Source organism: Mandrillus leucophaeus, unplaced genomic scaffold (genome assembly GCF_000951045.1).
Source record: "Mandrillus leucophaeus isolate KB7577 unplaced genomic scaffold, Mleu.le_1.0 Scaffold194, whole genome shotgun sequence".
Taxonomy (NCBI): domain Eukaryota; kingdom Metazoa; phylum Chordata; class Mammalia; order Primates; family Cercopithecidae; genus Mandrillus; species Mandrillus leucophaeus.
The window spans coordinates 1443947-1459838 of record NW_012101965.1 but is presented as its reverse complement, the minus strand read 5'-3'; positions in this window follow the sequence as shown (position 1 = coordinate 1459838).

The window sequence follows — 15892 nt, the reverse complement described above, 5'->3', positions numbered from 1 at the left end:
AAGCGCTGAGATTACAGGAGTGAGCCACCATGCTGGCCTCCACATTTTTTATGTAAAAAGAAACTGAGGCCAAGAGAATTATGTAAATTCCCAAGTTAATATCCTAAGTACTGCAAGTAATAAAATCAGGTTTGAAATCCAGGTATGTGTCATGCCTAAGCCCTCCACTCCTCCTCAATTCACAATTATACTATCTAAAGTTCCCCCTCACAGATCAAGAAAGATTTCTCTCTCTTGCCTGTCCAATATTCTTAGGTAACTATTACTGTGGAAATCAATCTGATTAACTAAATGCACTCTAGTGATAGTGGCTAACAAAGACTTACTAATAGCTATTATGATAGCTAAGGTTTATTGAGCTCTCATATACTAGGCCCTGAGCAAAAGCCTATATTTATGCAATATTTTGACCTTTAGCACATTTTTAGAAAGTAGGCATTATTATTACCTTCATTTTAAGAGGTCAGTTAGACTTAAAGAGCTGGATGTTCTCAGGTAAGTTAGGAAGGTGGTAGATGTGGATGGAGCCAGGCAGCACACACAAGCCTGGTAGGTAGCCATAATACAACACTGCATCCCTCATTTGTACCTCCAAAGTCACTTGTAACTAAAGATTCTAGTTTCAGAAAGCACAACTTTAATCACAAGAAATAAATCTGTACTAGTGACCTTCTAGCCTCCAGCTGGGAGATACTATGATGCACAGAGGGGTCTTCTTAGTACTTCTTCGGGTATTTCAAATATGCATACTTCTGTTGGGCTAGTCTCAGTTTCCTTGAAATCAGACCTAAGTCATATTCCTACAGTGAACCAAAATAAAACTTTCTTTCCTTTTAGGTCTCAAGAGATTCACTGTTAAATATCTCCAAAGAAATCATCTCCACAATCCAAACAAGTTACCTCTCCATAGTACCTGGTTAGTAGGTAACTTCCAGAGCTAGCTATTCACCTTTTTCTACCTCAAACAATTTCTTCCAGCTCTAACTTTCTGAAGGTAGTTTTCCTTGCCAGTCAGGAAGGGGATGTTGAAATAATCCCAGGCAAGCATTTTGTCAAGAATTTTACATGATTCTTTAAGTTCATAAAATGTTCTGCTCCCGCCCCAAAGCAGGAGGGAGTTAAATCATTTGAGAAAGGATATTTAGTGGAATGGCTGCCAGACATGCATTTGTATTTTACTAGAATTCAACTATACTTACCCTGCAAAAAAAAAAAAAGGAGGTGGTGGGGGAATATTTATGTCCTTTTATGTGTGGTCTGGATTTGCATCCCCACTCAATTCTTATGTCGAATTGTAATCCCCAATATTGGAGGTGGGGGCCTGATTTGAGGTGACTGGATCATGGAGGTGGATTCCCCTCTTTGGTGCTGTTCTCATGAGAGTTCTCATGAGATCTAGTTGTTTAAAAGTATGTGGCACCTCTTCCCCACCTTCCTCCTGCTCCAGCCTTGTAAGACATGCCTGCTTCCCCTTCACCTCCACCATGACTGTAAATTTCTTGAGGCCTCCCCAGCCATGCTTCCTGTAGAGCCTGTGGAATTGTGAGCCAATAAAACCTTTTTTCTTTATAAATTATCCAGTCTCAGGTATTTCTTTATAGCAGTAGGAGAATAGGCTAAAATATATCCTCTATTTCTCTCCTCTCATTTCAAACTAAACTTGTTCTCCATCATCAAAGAAAGACAGAACTCTGAAATTCAAAGAGACAAAAAACATCAGTTTTTGCTGTTGTGCTTTGATAGGCCCAGCTATATTGCTAAGGGTAGTTCTTGTAAGCAACTACTGTTACTTGAAGGGTCTTTTTGACTATCTACTATTTTTGCCTTTTTGGTGTATTTAGGATAGGCCATTCTTTTTTTTTTTTTTTTTTGTATGTGTATTTTTATGGGAACATAGCCACAACCCACTTTGTTTATGTATCACCCATGGCTGCTTTCACACTACAACAACAGTATTAGTAGTTGGGACAGATACCATATTGCCCACAAAGCCAGAACTATTTCTGTTTGGCCCTTTACCAAAAAACTTTGCGAACCTCTGCTTTAGAACATCATTCCCTAAAAATCATGACCCTACACTAGTAGTAAAGAATTTTAATGGTGAAGTCAGAGCAAAAATTCCAACTAGAATCCAGTTCCATAACTTTGTTAGCTGTGCCCTTATTCAAGTTTCTTAACCTCTTCTAAATCTTTGGGGGTTTTTAAATCTGTAAAACATTATCTGTAACAATAGCACTTGCTTGTAAGGTTGTGAGAATTCACTAACTGTAAGATTTAAAGCACAAATTGTGTAGTACTTGAAAAGAAGCAAGTCTTTAATAGGTATTAGTTATTATCAATATTATTATTGATATTATGGGTGTTTTTATTAAGATTTACAGGCATGTTGGCATAATTAAGAATCTGAGAATCTTTAGAATAGAAATTTTACTTTGTTCAATCCACCTTTGCCCAAATTTCTGTGACTGGAGAATACGTTTTCAGTACTCCTCAGAACCTTCAAAGACACCACCCTCTCTTAAATAAAAAATAAGAAGAGTCTGTCTCCCTCCAGGCCACTGCCTCTCCTTCTTTCTCTGCCCCTCCCTTCCATCTCGTGCCCCTCACATTTTTCCTTCTGTGATCTAACCTTTCTTGTGAAGTACTCAATGTTTCAAGCCTCAATGTTTTCTTGCCCCTCATTTCAAATAAATTGTACTTGTCTTGAGACAAGTTCTCAGTGGATCCAACTCATAGCTAATTGAAAGCCAGCCTGTATGATAGATGAGCTAGTCCTTGAAAACATATTTGTAACTGTGGATGTTACCTCTTAGCATTCTAATGGGGCCTGCTGGACACATTGCCTTACCCATGGCAATCATTCTAATCAATCTGGAAACTTTGGGTATCAGAGCAGTGAGTTAAGAAAAAGATGCTAGGGCAAGGGGCCATTTGACACTCTTCCAGTGCACAGTGAACATCTGTCTATAAATAAGACTAACCTAGAATAATTGCTAAAGGACTACCTGGGCATTTGTTGTGGCTAAGGCAGAGGGGAAGACACCTGGAAACAGATGTCCATCCCACATGGATGGTAATGACACTATATCAGCCTTCCTGAATTGGATCCTAGCTTCATCATAATCTAATCTGTGCTTTTCCCCAGCATCATATTGTCCTCTTCAACTGGACACTCCATCCCCCCACTTACATTTCATTACATTTTAACAAATTATTTCTCCATGTCTGTGTACCTGTGCTAGGAAGTCACCTGCTTTAGAGCAAGAATCATGTTGTATGTATCTTAGTGCCCCATAGGGGCTGCTACATAACAGACACCAAAGAGGTCTTCATGGTAGGATGGCAGGTACGGAGGATGGAAGGGAGGGAAGGAGCGAGGGGCTTTTTGTTAGCTTTAGGACTTGCTCTTCAGTGAGTTTTCTTTTTCTTTTTTTTTTTTTTTTAGACAGAGTCTTGCTCTGTTACCCAGGCTGGAGCTCAGTGGTAAGATCTCAGGTCACTGCAACCTCTGCGTCCCAGGTTCAAGCAATTCTTCTGCCTCAGCCTCCCGAGTAGCTGGGATTACAGGCGTGTGCCACCACACCCAGTTAATTTTTGTATTTTTAATAGACGAGGTTTTGCCATGTTGGCCAGGCTGGTCTCGAACTTCTGACCTCAAGTGATCCGCCCGTCTCAGCCTCCCAAAGTGCTAGGATTACAGGCATGAGCCACCACACCCAGCCAGTTGTTCTTTACTTGAGGCTTCCCTTGACTTGCTTTCATTTTATGGCTGAGTGGGAAGGAATTAGATGTGAGATGACACCTGACACAGATGGTATAAACAGGTAGCAGCTTAAAGTTCTCATGCTTGACCAAAAGCTGGCAAGGAGGCATGCCTAGAAGGGTCCCAGGATCTGCAATGTAGACCAACTATTGCTTCCCTCTGCAATCTTAGTGCTCTAGCTATAATAAAGGCACCTGATACAAGTTGGGTTTTCTTCTGGGAATTTGAACTTTTGGTGGTGATCCCAGTAATTGATAAATTTGGAACTGCAGGTCTGATGGTGGCATCTAGAGCAACTCCCGCACTGCAGATTCTGGAGCTCCCCTGCATCTGTGCTCCCCAGGGCTGCTTGTTGAGTTCTCCTATGATACTGCTGAGGCTAGGCGCAGTGGCTCACACCTGTAATCCCAGCACTTTGGGAGGCCAAGCTGGGTGAATTACATGAGGCCAGGAGTTCAACACCAGCCTGGCCAGCACAGCGAAACCCTGTCTCTACTAAAAATACAAAAATTAGCTGGGTGTGGTGGTGCATGCCTATAGTCCCTGCTACTCTGGAGGCTGAGACAGGAGAATCACTTGAACCTGGGAGGCGGCGGTTGCAGTGAGCTGAGATCACACCACTGCACTCCAGCCTGGGTGACAGATTGAGACTCCATCTCAAAAAAAAATTTGTTAAGACTGTTGAAGAGCCCTTCCTGTAAGTCCTTTTTAGCTTAAGTTAACCAGTTAACCAGAGTCTATTTCCATTGCTTTGCCCAAAGGACATTTAAATAAAGAGAATTTCAAAGCCAAGGTCAAGATTTGGGGCTGGACAAAGATGTTCTTCTTCCTCTCTGTAATAGATGTTCTTCACCTATTTAATTAAATTTAACATTCCTGATCACTCTTCATGGAGAAGCCACTATGACATGTTCAGTGAATACAGAGATGGATTAAATGGGACCTCTGAAGACTCTAGTGAGGAAGAGAAAAAGAAATTCACAATAAATCAAACTAGTGAGAAATAACATCAAAGTATGTGCAAAGTATTATGAGCCACACAGGAGGAAAAGAAAGAAATTAATATTTATTGGATATCTGCCAGATGTCAGGCACTCTACACATATAATCACACTATGTCTGTATTCAACACATTGAGGCACATAACATTATTCTCATTCTATAGATGAGGAAACCAAAACTCAGAAAGATTCAGCACCTCAAGTTAAGCGGTAGATCTCAAACTCAAATCTGTCAGACTCCAAAGCCCCTATCCCATCTGTTGCCTCTTGAAAAGGATAGTTTTAGCCACACCCAAGAAGTAGTTGGGCTCTTTCTCCACCTCAAATACTTAAAAACACATGCACTTCTTCTATGTCTATGATAAGGGACCAAAGCATGGCGTGCTTGTCTAATGAATACAAGATTTTATTGCAATCTTGCCCAACTCTGTAGCAGGCCCTGCTCTAGAATAACAATGGCAATGGCTACTCCTGCCTTTCCTGTCCCATAATGCTTTATTAGCATATGTTTTCCATGTCTATGCACCCTGTGCTAACTGGTTAGCTCCTTTGGAGCAAGGATCACATCCTGGGCAGCTGGAGCTTCTAGGTTTCAAAGGCATGGCCTGGGCCATGTTATTAATATCTTTCTTTCTATTCTATAAGTGAGGAAGTGAACTCTTTGCACCCATCTGCTAAAAATTCCCCTTGTGTTTTACTGCTAAATAGGCCTCACCTGGAGTGCTCAAAATAACAGTCTGAAAAAGAAACTATGGCTGGGCACAGCAGCTCATGCCTGTAATCCCAGTGCTTTGGGAGGCCAAGGTGGGAGAATCACTTGAACCCAGGAGTTCGAGACCAGCTTGGGCAACAAAGTGTGGCTCCATCTTGAAAGAAAAGAAAAAGAAAGAAAAGAAAGAGAGAAAGGGAGAAAAGAGGAAGGAAGGAAGGAAGGAAGGAAGGAAGGAAAGCGAGAAAGAAAGAGAGAGAGAGAGAGAGAGAGAGAAGGAAGGAGAAAGAAACTACAATATGAAATAAAAGAACAGGACAGAAGACTAATTAGCCCATTGGATCAGCAAACCAATATGAAATGTCTGCTTTGTGCTAGAGATATAAAATTTTGCACACTTGAGTTGTCCAAGGGATACGAAGACAGGTAAAGTAATAATTGTGAATTAATGAGACAAAATGTTGTTGAAAAGCAGAAAGAGCACCACAGAATGAAGCAGCAGTCTTTACATTTGAGTGTGTATGTCACAGACGGGGAGCAAGACTTTCTAAGGGTATGCAGGTATGGACAGTCCAGATCCTCAGCATTGGTAGTCCTCCTTCCTAGAGTTGATCTGCTTGAGAACTTGCATTTGACAGAAGTAGCATATTGTATTTCTTTTCAAAAATAAAAAATATCTCACATTGTGAAGAAAATCTGCACAGATACCGAAATGGGAATACGATGTAAAGGAAGAAACGGAGTGGTACGAAATCCCCAATTGTCAAAAAAGAGCTTGACTGTGTAGTTTTTCTCAAAGAACAATTATGGATATCAAATGATATGGTATTTAATTTCTGAAGATATTTTAGAAAGTGATGTAACATTTTACTTAAAAGTCTATTGTACCTGTAATTCTAGTGCTTTGGGAGGTCAAGGTGGGAGGATCACTTGAAGCCCAGAGTTTGAGAACAACCTGGGTGACATTGTGAGGCCCTGACTATACCAAAAAAAAAAATTAAAAATTAGCCAAGTGTGATGGTGCACACCTGTAGTCCTAGATACTTGGGAGGCTAAGGCAGAAGAATTGCTTGAGCCCAGGAAGTCAAGACTGCAGTGAGCTATGACCATACCCCTGCACTCCAGCCTGAGTGACAGAATGAGACCCTTTCTCCAAAAATTAAAAATAAATAAATAGAATGTCTATTGTTTACATCAGAAATTATATCCTTTGTGACTATTTAAGCTATAATAAAAATTTTTTAAAAATATCTGAATATAAGTAAAAATGCATGACGCATCACATGGTCTTAAAAATGCTTTTAGTGGGCCGGGAGCAGTGGCTCACACCTGTAATCCCAGCACTTTTGGAGGCCGATGCAGGCGGATCATCTGAGGTCAGGAGTTTGAGACCAGCCTGACCAGCATGGTAAAATCCTGTCTCTACTAAAAATACAAAAATTAGCTGGGCGTGGGGTGCACACCTGTAATCTCAGCTACTCGGGAGGCTGAGGCACGAGAATCGCTTGAACCTGGGAGGTGGAGGTTGCAGTGAGCCGAGATTGCACCACTGCACTCCAGCCTGGATGACAGAACAAGACTCAGTCTCAAAAAAAAGTGCTTTTAGTGGCTGTAAAGTTTGTTTGAAGATCAGTGCTAGAAGATGATGATTGCGTACATTAAGCACCAGGATTGGACAAGGGAATGGGAAGGAGAAGGCAGAGAGTGAACTGGAGACGGGTGGTGACAGAGCAGTCTTGAAGGACTGGGAGCGGCCACCGTGGTGGAGAGGAGAACTTCCCTGGGGGGCACCAGCATGTGCCCAGAGGCAGCAGAGAGGCTGATGTGTTTGATATCATTGTCATACAGCTTAACCACAGGGAAATGATGAACAATAAGCCAAGGAAGGATGGTGGAGACTCATATGGGGGAAAAAAAACAGCTTAACCTGGCAATGACATTGTATTAACCTCCTTTGTAGTGATTCTGGGCTCAATATGGTGGCTCACTATGAACTTGAGTCTAACAAATCTGGGATTGAAACCCAGCTGCCCTTCTATTAACTGTGAGAAGTTGGACAGATTCTCTCTCTGAGCCTTGACTTCACCATCTATAAAAAGAAGAAAATGAAGAGTATTTCCTCAGAGAGCTGTTTTAAAATTTAAATAAGATAGTCCATGCAAAGGGCCTAGCATATACTAGGTACAAATAATTTTGTTATCATTTCTAATACTTAAACCTGATCCTACCATCCCCCTGATTAAAATTCTTAGTGTTCTCTTTTGCCCTCAATATAAGAATCCAAACTTGCTAAGGTTATCTGAAGCCCTCCTCAGCTTTGTTTTAGGGGTACCATCCACAATTTTGTTCTCCAAAATTCAAATGAAAGAATTAATAAAGGATTATCACCATGAACAAGTTAACTACCACAGAGAATGTTACACTAAAAGATCTAGTGGCCTCCTTCCTCTAAGTTCAGCAGAAACCAAGAAAACCATCCCTGCACCCAACTGTCCCCCACCATCACTCTGCCATCCCAGCCCCACCATCACTCTGATGCCCCAGCCCCAGCCCATCCCACCATTACTCTGATGCCCCAGCACCAGCCTGTCCCACCATCACTGTGCTGTCCCAGCCTGTCCTCATCATCACTCTGATGCCCCAGCCCCAGCCTGTCCCACCATTACTCTGATGTCCCAGCCCCAGCCTGTCCCCATCATCACTCTGCTGTCCCAGCCTGTCCCCACCATCACTCTGATGCCCCAGCCCCAGCCTGTCTCACCATTACTCTGATGTCGCAGCCCCAGCCTGTCCCCACGATCACTCTGCTGTCCCAGCCTGTCCCCACCATCGCTCTAATGTCCCAGTCTCAGCTTGTCTCCCACCATCACTTTGATATCCCAGCCTCATCCTGTCCCCACCACACTGTGATGTCCCAATCCAATATCCCTGCAGTGCAGCATGTGCCTTATATTGCTAGACACTTGACGACTTGTTATAAAATGATGCAGAAGAGAATCAACACTCGCCAATTCTGTAATGACAATTGTTTTTGAGACAAAGTCAGTGCAGTAAATGAAATAAAGACAGGGAAGTTAACACAAGATTGTGAAATATGTGGTTGGAATTGCTTCAGTCAAAATACAATTTGGTTTCTTTTTATTGCTTTCTTTTCTTTTCTCATATGGTATTTTACAAGACTATTTAAGGGAGAAGTTTTTGCTGGGGATAGGAGACTTTGGAGGCACAGCCATTGTCATTAGTTTCGTCCTGTTTCTCAATGCTGCCTCCTGATCTCCTCTCTCTCATGGAAGGGGGCTGACTGCTTCCCTCAAACGTGGCCAGAAGGCCTGGAACCTAGTATTTGCAATGGCCTGACTCTGAGTGCAACTTTCTGTGTGTGTGCTCAGACACAGGTGTTTGTGCCTCTGTGTGAACGTAGGGAGAGGGAGAAGGAGGGAGATGCGTAGAACTCATCATTCCTCCTCCAGCAAACTGAATTCTCTCACTCATGACACCCAGACGATGGCAAGCAAGTGGAGCAGGAGAGAACACATTTCAGATATGTCGTAGGAGTTTGACCTAAAGGAATCAATAACTGATTAAATAACAGATAAAGGGAAAGGATATCCAGGAAAATGCCCATATTTCTAACTTTGGCAACTAAATAGATTGCTATGGCATTAACTGTGACAGGAGTTATGAGTTCAGTTCTTTAACTTTTATACTTGAAGACCCTAGGAGATAGTTAAATGAAGATGTTTAGTAGGCAGCTAGATATATGATCAGGAGGGGAGCAGGAGAAAGATCAGAGCTGGAGGTATAGATAAAACTGTCCTTAAAACTGTAGCTACAGACGAGCTTGCCCAGGTAGAGTAGATAGTGTTGAGAAAAGAGCAAAAAAAGACCCTTAGGAAATTGCATCATTTAGAGATAAGAAACCACAAAAGAACCGACAGAGGGTTAGAATGAAAACCAGAGACACTATTGTCTGAGTAACTAATGGAAGAATTTTTTTAAAAAAAAAAGAGGACATAGTTAACTGAGTCAAATGTAAAAGAGGTCATAAATAGGATCCGTTCATTCAGCCAGTCACGCTTTCATTCATTGAACAGACATAGGTTGTCTACTATGTGCCAGAGACTGTTCTAGATGCTGGGGACAGAGGTAACTATGAAAGAATCTTGTTCTCGGTGAATTTAGTTTATTGAGTGAGACAGAAAATAGGCAATTACAATAGAAAATGTAATAAGTAAATTGAGGGTGTTATGAGCTGACATGGGAGTGTGACTGGGCCTTAAGGACAGCAGTTTCAGGGGGCAAAGAGGGCAGATACAAACTTGTGCAAATGTTGCATTCAAGGAACTTTACTTTGAGCAAATAAGAGACCTAGGGTGATAAATACGATGGACAGGGAGGTGGGGAGAGGTGTTACTTTTAAAGACAGAAAGAACTTGGGTTTATCCAGGAAAGGATGGGAGTGAAGATCAGAGATAAAAAGAGATTCACTGAGCTGGGTGCAATGGCTCATGCCTGTAATCCCAGCACTTTGGGAGGCTGAGGTGGGTGGATCGCTGAGGTCAGGAGTTCGAGACCAGCCTGGCCAACATGGTGAAACCCCGTTTCTACTGAAAATACAAAAAATTATCTGGGGGTGGTGGGGGCCTGTAATCCCGTCTCAAAAAAAAGTTGGGGGGATTCACTGATCTTTAGTCTCCCCAGGAGGAGCAAGAAAAGAGAAAAGGGAATAGTGGAGTAGGGGGTGGAAGGTGGAATTTAAAGGACAGATGGACAAGTTAGTCCTGGAGATAAGGAAAAGTTGTCTGTCATAGAGATGACCGTCAAGAAGATGATGGATGGAGGGAATAGGTGGATGGATGAATGGATAAATCGTGGATAAATTGATGGAGGGATAGATGGAGAGATGAATGGATGGAAGGATGGATGGAGGGAGGGATGGATGGAGGGAAGGATAGATGGAGGGATGGAAAAATGAAGGAATGGATTGAGGATGAACGGATAAATGGACAGATAGATGGATGGATGCATGGATAGATAGATGGAAATGCAGGTAATCTTTGGAACCAGAATGATAGGAACTGTACAAGAAAGTATCATTTGCAAATTGAATTATTAGTCTCATCTTTCCCTCTACTCATACAATAAAACAAAACAAAAAAAAACCAATGAGTAAAAGTATTCACTTGAATGAGCAACCTCAAAGGCCTTTCAGAGAATCTGGTAGACTTTGCTGGAAACACTTTAATCAGCAGCCTGCGACATGGGAACGGGGTTTGTGGGGCTCTGCTGGGAAGTGCTTGACAGCATGTGCCGCAGTCCTCCAGGGGAGGAGGCATTCTCATGTCAGCAGCCATGAGGCACAGTGATCTGTGAAAGGTCACCAGAGCCTGAGGAAGCAATACATCCATTTCCTCCCCACCGGCTTCCTCTGTGACCTAGCACTCAGCCCTCTGCCCTAGCTGCTTCGTCAAAACTTGTCCCTTGAAGGTCACTGATGACATATTTATTGCTAATTCAAAGGGCCTTTCCTTCCACCTTGTTCTCATCATCTCCCATAACCTCTTCTTTACCAAAATCATTTCAGGGACACAGCTGACCTCTTTTTGAATCTCTCTCTCTCTTCCCCGAGCTTCCATGATACTGCATTACTGTGATTTTCCTCCTACTCATGAGTAAAGGGTAATTCCTAGAGGATGGAAAAATCAAATTGGTAGTACAGCTGACCCTTGAGCAACTTGGGGGTTAGAGGCACTAACCCACCACATAGGTGAAAAGTGGAGTATAACTTTTGACTCCCCTAAAACTTAATTATTAATAGCCTACTATAGTCTGGAAACCTTACCAATAACATACATAGTTGATTAACACATATTTTGTGTGTTATATGTGTTCTATACTGCATTCTTACCATAAAGTAAGCTACAGAAAAGAAAATGTTATTAAGAAAATCATGCGGAAGGGATAATATATTCACTGTTCATTAAGTAGGAGTGGGTCATCATAAAGGTCTTCATTCTCATCTTCTTCACGTTGAGTAGACTGAGTGGAAGGAGGAAAAGGAGGTGTTGGTCTTGTTGTCTCAGGGGAGGCAGAAGTGGAAGAAAATCTGCATGTAAGTGGATTCACGCATTCCAACCCGTCTTGTTCAAAGGTCAACTATATAACTCAGTGAAGGATAAATTTGTTATTACACAGTTCTTACAATGGCCATAAGGTCCAGAAAAATCTGACCATCTCTCCTACTAATCTCCACTCACCCACTGACTCCACTCCAGCCATATTGCCTTTCTTGCTGTCCTGGAGATGCCCCAACCAGGTATACTCTTGCCTTTGCTAATTCTTCTGGCTGGTGCACTCTTCGCTTTGATATTCTCATAGCTGACTCTTTCCCCTCTGTAAAGTGTGTTTACTATTATTCACTACTTGAGAATATTGAATTCTGCTCTGAAAGATGAGAAAAACAATGGGGTGGATGAAATGTCTAAGATATGTTAAATATAGTATGTACCTTATAAGACATGTTAAAGAGAGATATAATGAATGAGATATAGGATTTGTAAACCATGAAATAATCAAGAGCATTATCTCTATAAAGAAAGGGATAGAAGAACCAATAGTAAGGTATGGGTCATACCACCTCCACGCTGACAGCTGTGTCATCCCAAGCTGCTTGCCTGTGGATAATACATATTGTAGTCCTTCCTTTGACTCCACATGTGTTCCGCCCAAGAGACTCAGAAAAAGCTCCCAGCTGCTCAACAGGCTAATAATATGAGCCACAGCTATTGACCAGGAGTGCTTCGTGCTGAGTCTCTCTAATAAAGCAAGTGTGTGTTGGCCATAGGCACCTCTGTCTGCTGAGCTCAAGTCTGGTCCTTATATCCTCACCATCAGTAGGGAAGGCTAGGGGAGAGAAGGGAACACAGGAGGGGGACAAAAAGAAATAGGAAGAGTATATTAACAATGTGTAACCCAGCATCATATACTGTGGGTTGTATCTGCTTCTACCTCGTAAGTATTTCATATGTTAACTTACAGCATTTCTTTCCTCTTGCTTCTCATCATGTGTTTTAGGTTGATTTGATAATCTGCATGATTTGTACATCCTAATTTGGTCTGTGAGCCTCTGTTCCATGATAGAACAGCTTGCCTGGTACTTGGAGATTTCCATCACATCGAAGTGATTTCCCACGACAACCTCCTTCAAGTCTTTGCTTAAATGTCGTCTTCTCAATGAGGCTGATGCTGAATGCCCTGCTTAAAAATGGCAGTTTCCCACTGCCAGCCCTCTTAGCCTACTGTGTTATTTTTCCTTTTCCAAATTATTTTCCAACATATATAATTTACTTGTGTATTACAGTCATTGCTTATTGTCTGCTGATGTTGATGTTGGAGCTGATGTTGATTTTCCCATCTTTGTAAACTGTGAACACCTCAGCACCATACCATTTCTTTCACTCTGGCCTGGTGTGTGACAACACCACAACATATAATTTTGAGCACCCACAGTGTTCCAGGCACTGTTCTGGGAATGTGGGCTATCCCTGAATAAAACTCCCAGAGCTTATCCTGAGATAAACTCCTCAGGTTTGTCTGTTTTATTTGATGATAGCCTACATTTCTTGAACAGTGCCTGGAACACCATAGGTGCTCAAAAATATTTGTTGCAGTGTTGTCACACACCAGGCCTGAGTGAAGGAAATGGCATAGTGATGAGGTGTTCACAGTATACAAAGATGGGAAAATCAACCTCAACTCCAATACCAAGCAACAACAGTGATGAAAAATTTACATTGCATAGCCCCAGGAAAGACCATGGGTAATTTCAGTAGAAAAGACAGGAATAAAAGGAAACCCTAATAACAATCTTTGGATATATGGCACAAATGTTTAATGTTTCTTGTCTCTCATTTCTAGCAGACTGTTATAAAAATAGTGGATTTTTAATTGGTGTTATCAGATTAATTTCTAATAAACATGCTTTTCTAAATTGAAGATTGCAAATTCCACTGCTTAGAGGGGCTAAGCAAATAATTAAGTGAAGAAAGAAGAGGGTAAAAGAATAGGGCATGATGTGGATACTGGTGAACTGGAGAATCCAGACCCTGTTCATGACAATAACTCCTCCTTGGCTTCAGCCAAAAGTCGAGACTCAGGAATGTAGGCCTGATGTTGCCACATCTTTTTGTTCAAGAATTTTCAGAAATCCAAATTCTTCCCCCCGCAAATTTTCCAATTTTTAAAACTTGAGCCAAACAAAATCCATCATTTTGACCTTCCAGTTGATGACAGCTGGGTTGCATTCGAGGCCCCTGCCCTCTGTTGCCAGCTTCCTTTTCTAGCCTGCATCACTCTCCTTTCACAGCACAGGTCTTCCTCTCCTTTTAGCCGTCTTTAGCTGATTAGTCAGTTCAGGCTTCTATAACAAATGATTGCAGACTGGTGGCTTCAAAACAAACATTTATTTCTTGCAGTTCTAGAGGGTGGGAAGTCCAAGATCAACGTGCTGGCAGATCTGGTGTCAGGTGAGGGCCTGCGTCCTGGTTTGCAGATGGCAGTCTTCTCATTGTATCCTCATATGGCAGCAAGTTGAGGAGGGGGGTGGAGGGTGCTGCTAGCTCCTCTTAAGAGAACATTAATCCCATAATGAGGGCTCCAACCTCCTGACCTAATTACCTCGCAAATGCTCCCTCTCCGGATACCATTACATTAGGACTATGGTTTCAAAATATAAATTTTGTGGGTAACAAACATGCAGTCCATAATACAACCCCATTCTGGCAACACACTTGTGCAGCCAGTGTTCCATTGAAGATTGCCGCTTTATGCAACAGAACCCATCTTATCGCATCTCTCCAATCCTCGGTTCTTTAAATACACACAGATCAAGACCCATCACATCCTCATAATTTCTCAGACCACTCTTATCTACAGCAATGCATCTTACAATTTTTATGACTTTTGGATTAAATCATCTATTGCCTTATGACATCAGACAACTTTTCTATGTATGTGTATTGTTTCCCCAAGTAGATTGTAAGATTTTCAAGGGTTAGTGGCCAGTACTAGAGCACATAGAGTTGTTGGTGTTAGAAAGACTGGGTTTTAATCTGGCTTTTGCTATCTATTAATGTAACATTGAGTTAGTGATTAAATTTCTCTCAGCCTCACTTTCTTTCTCTATAAAATGCAAATAATATTTCTCCATAGAGATGTTGCAAACTTTAAATGAAATGAATAGAACATGGACATCTCAATGAATAGGAAAAGTCCCTGGCAATTAACAACATAATTGTTTTTATTTTTGTAAAAACTTTTACTGCTTTGCATCCCCTGTGGTGCTTTGTATAAGTTTTTGCGCAACAGAATATAATAAATATATGTTGTTTTCTGATTCACATAAGAGAACGTTATCTTTGCTACAATAAGGGCATTTTATGCCTGAATTTAATGTTTGGAAGTCTCCAACATAGATTTGAAGAGCACACATTTCTCTGATGATTCAATAACAATTTTGCCCATAAGCAGGACAGTAGGACGGAGAAAACTTTCAAAATTTCATTCATTCTTGTAATTAGAGTTTATCTAAAATACTGGTTCTCAAATGGAGGAAGAGGGCAGTTTGCTCCTCAGAGGACATTCAGCAATGTCCGGACACATTTTTGGATGTCACTACTAAAGGATGTGACTAGCACTGAGCAGATAGCGAGAGGCCAGGGATTCTGCTAAATATCCTACCATAAGAAGAACAGCTCCCTGCCCCCGAAAAAAAAGAATTATTTGGCCCAAGATGTCATTATCGCCAAGGCTGAAAAACCGATCACCACTCCTAAGATCTCTCCCATCCCAGAACTCCCTGCTAAGTCAAATTAATTAGACTGAGGAGAGAGCAAGTTGCTGATGGGTCTAAAGAGTAGCCCAAGTAAGTGGTGGCTGGTCAGTGCAGAGTCAAGCAGCCAGCGCCGAAGATCTCTTCCCAGCCTGCAGACTTCTGGAAGCACTGAACTGGAGGCAGCCTTCTCATTTCCATCACCGGAAGCCATTGCTGTCAATGTGTGTCTGAATACCGTTTACTCCCTTCTTGAATAATTTCGCTTATTTCCCTACACAACGTAAACATGGAAACCAACAATAATGACCTCTTTGAAGGATATTGAATAAAATCAGTTTTGAATACAAGCTGGGAATTATGCTAATGCAAGGCTTACTTAAAGAGACTAGCAAACTTTGTAAATGTAAATTCATTCTCATAGTTTCCCAAAGAGACAACTGCTTTCATAAGAAGGTCAAATGTCTGTCTTGCACTCACACATCGAGGCTGTGAATAAATGCGGTTATAGCACTGGTTTCCTCCCTCGGAAACTTCCTACATCAGCAGCTTGGTTCTTCTCTTGAGTTAAACATGATCTACTTGGAGGT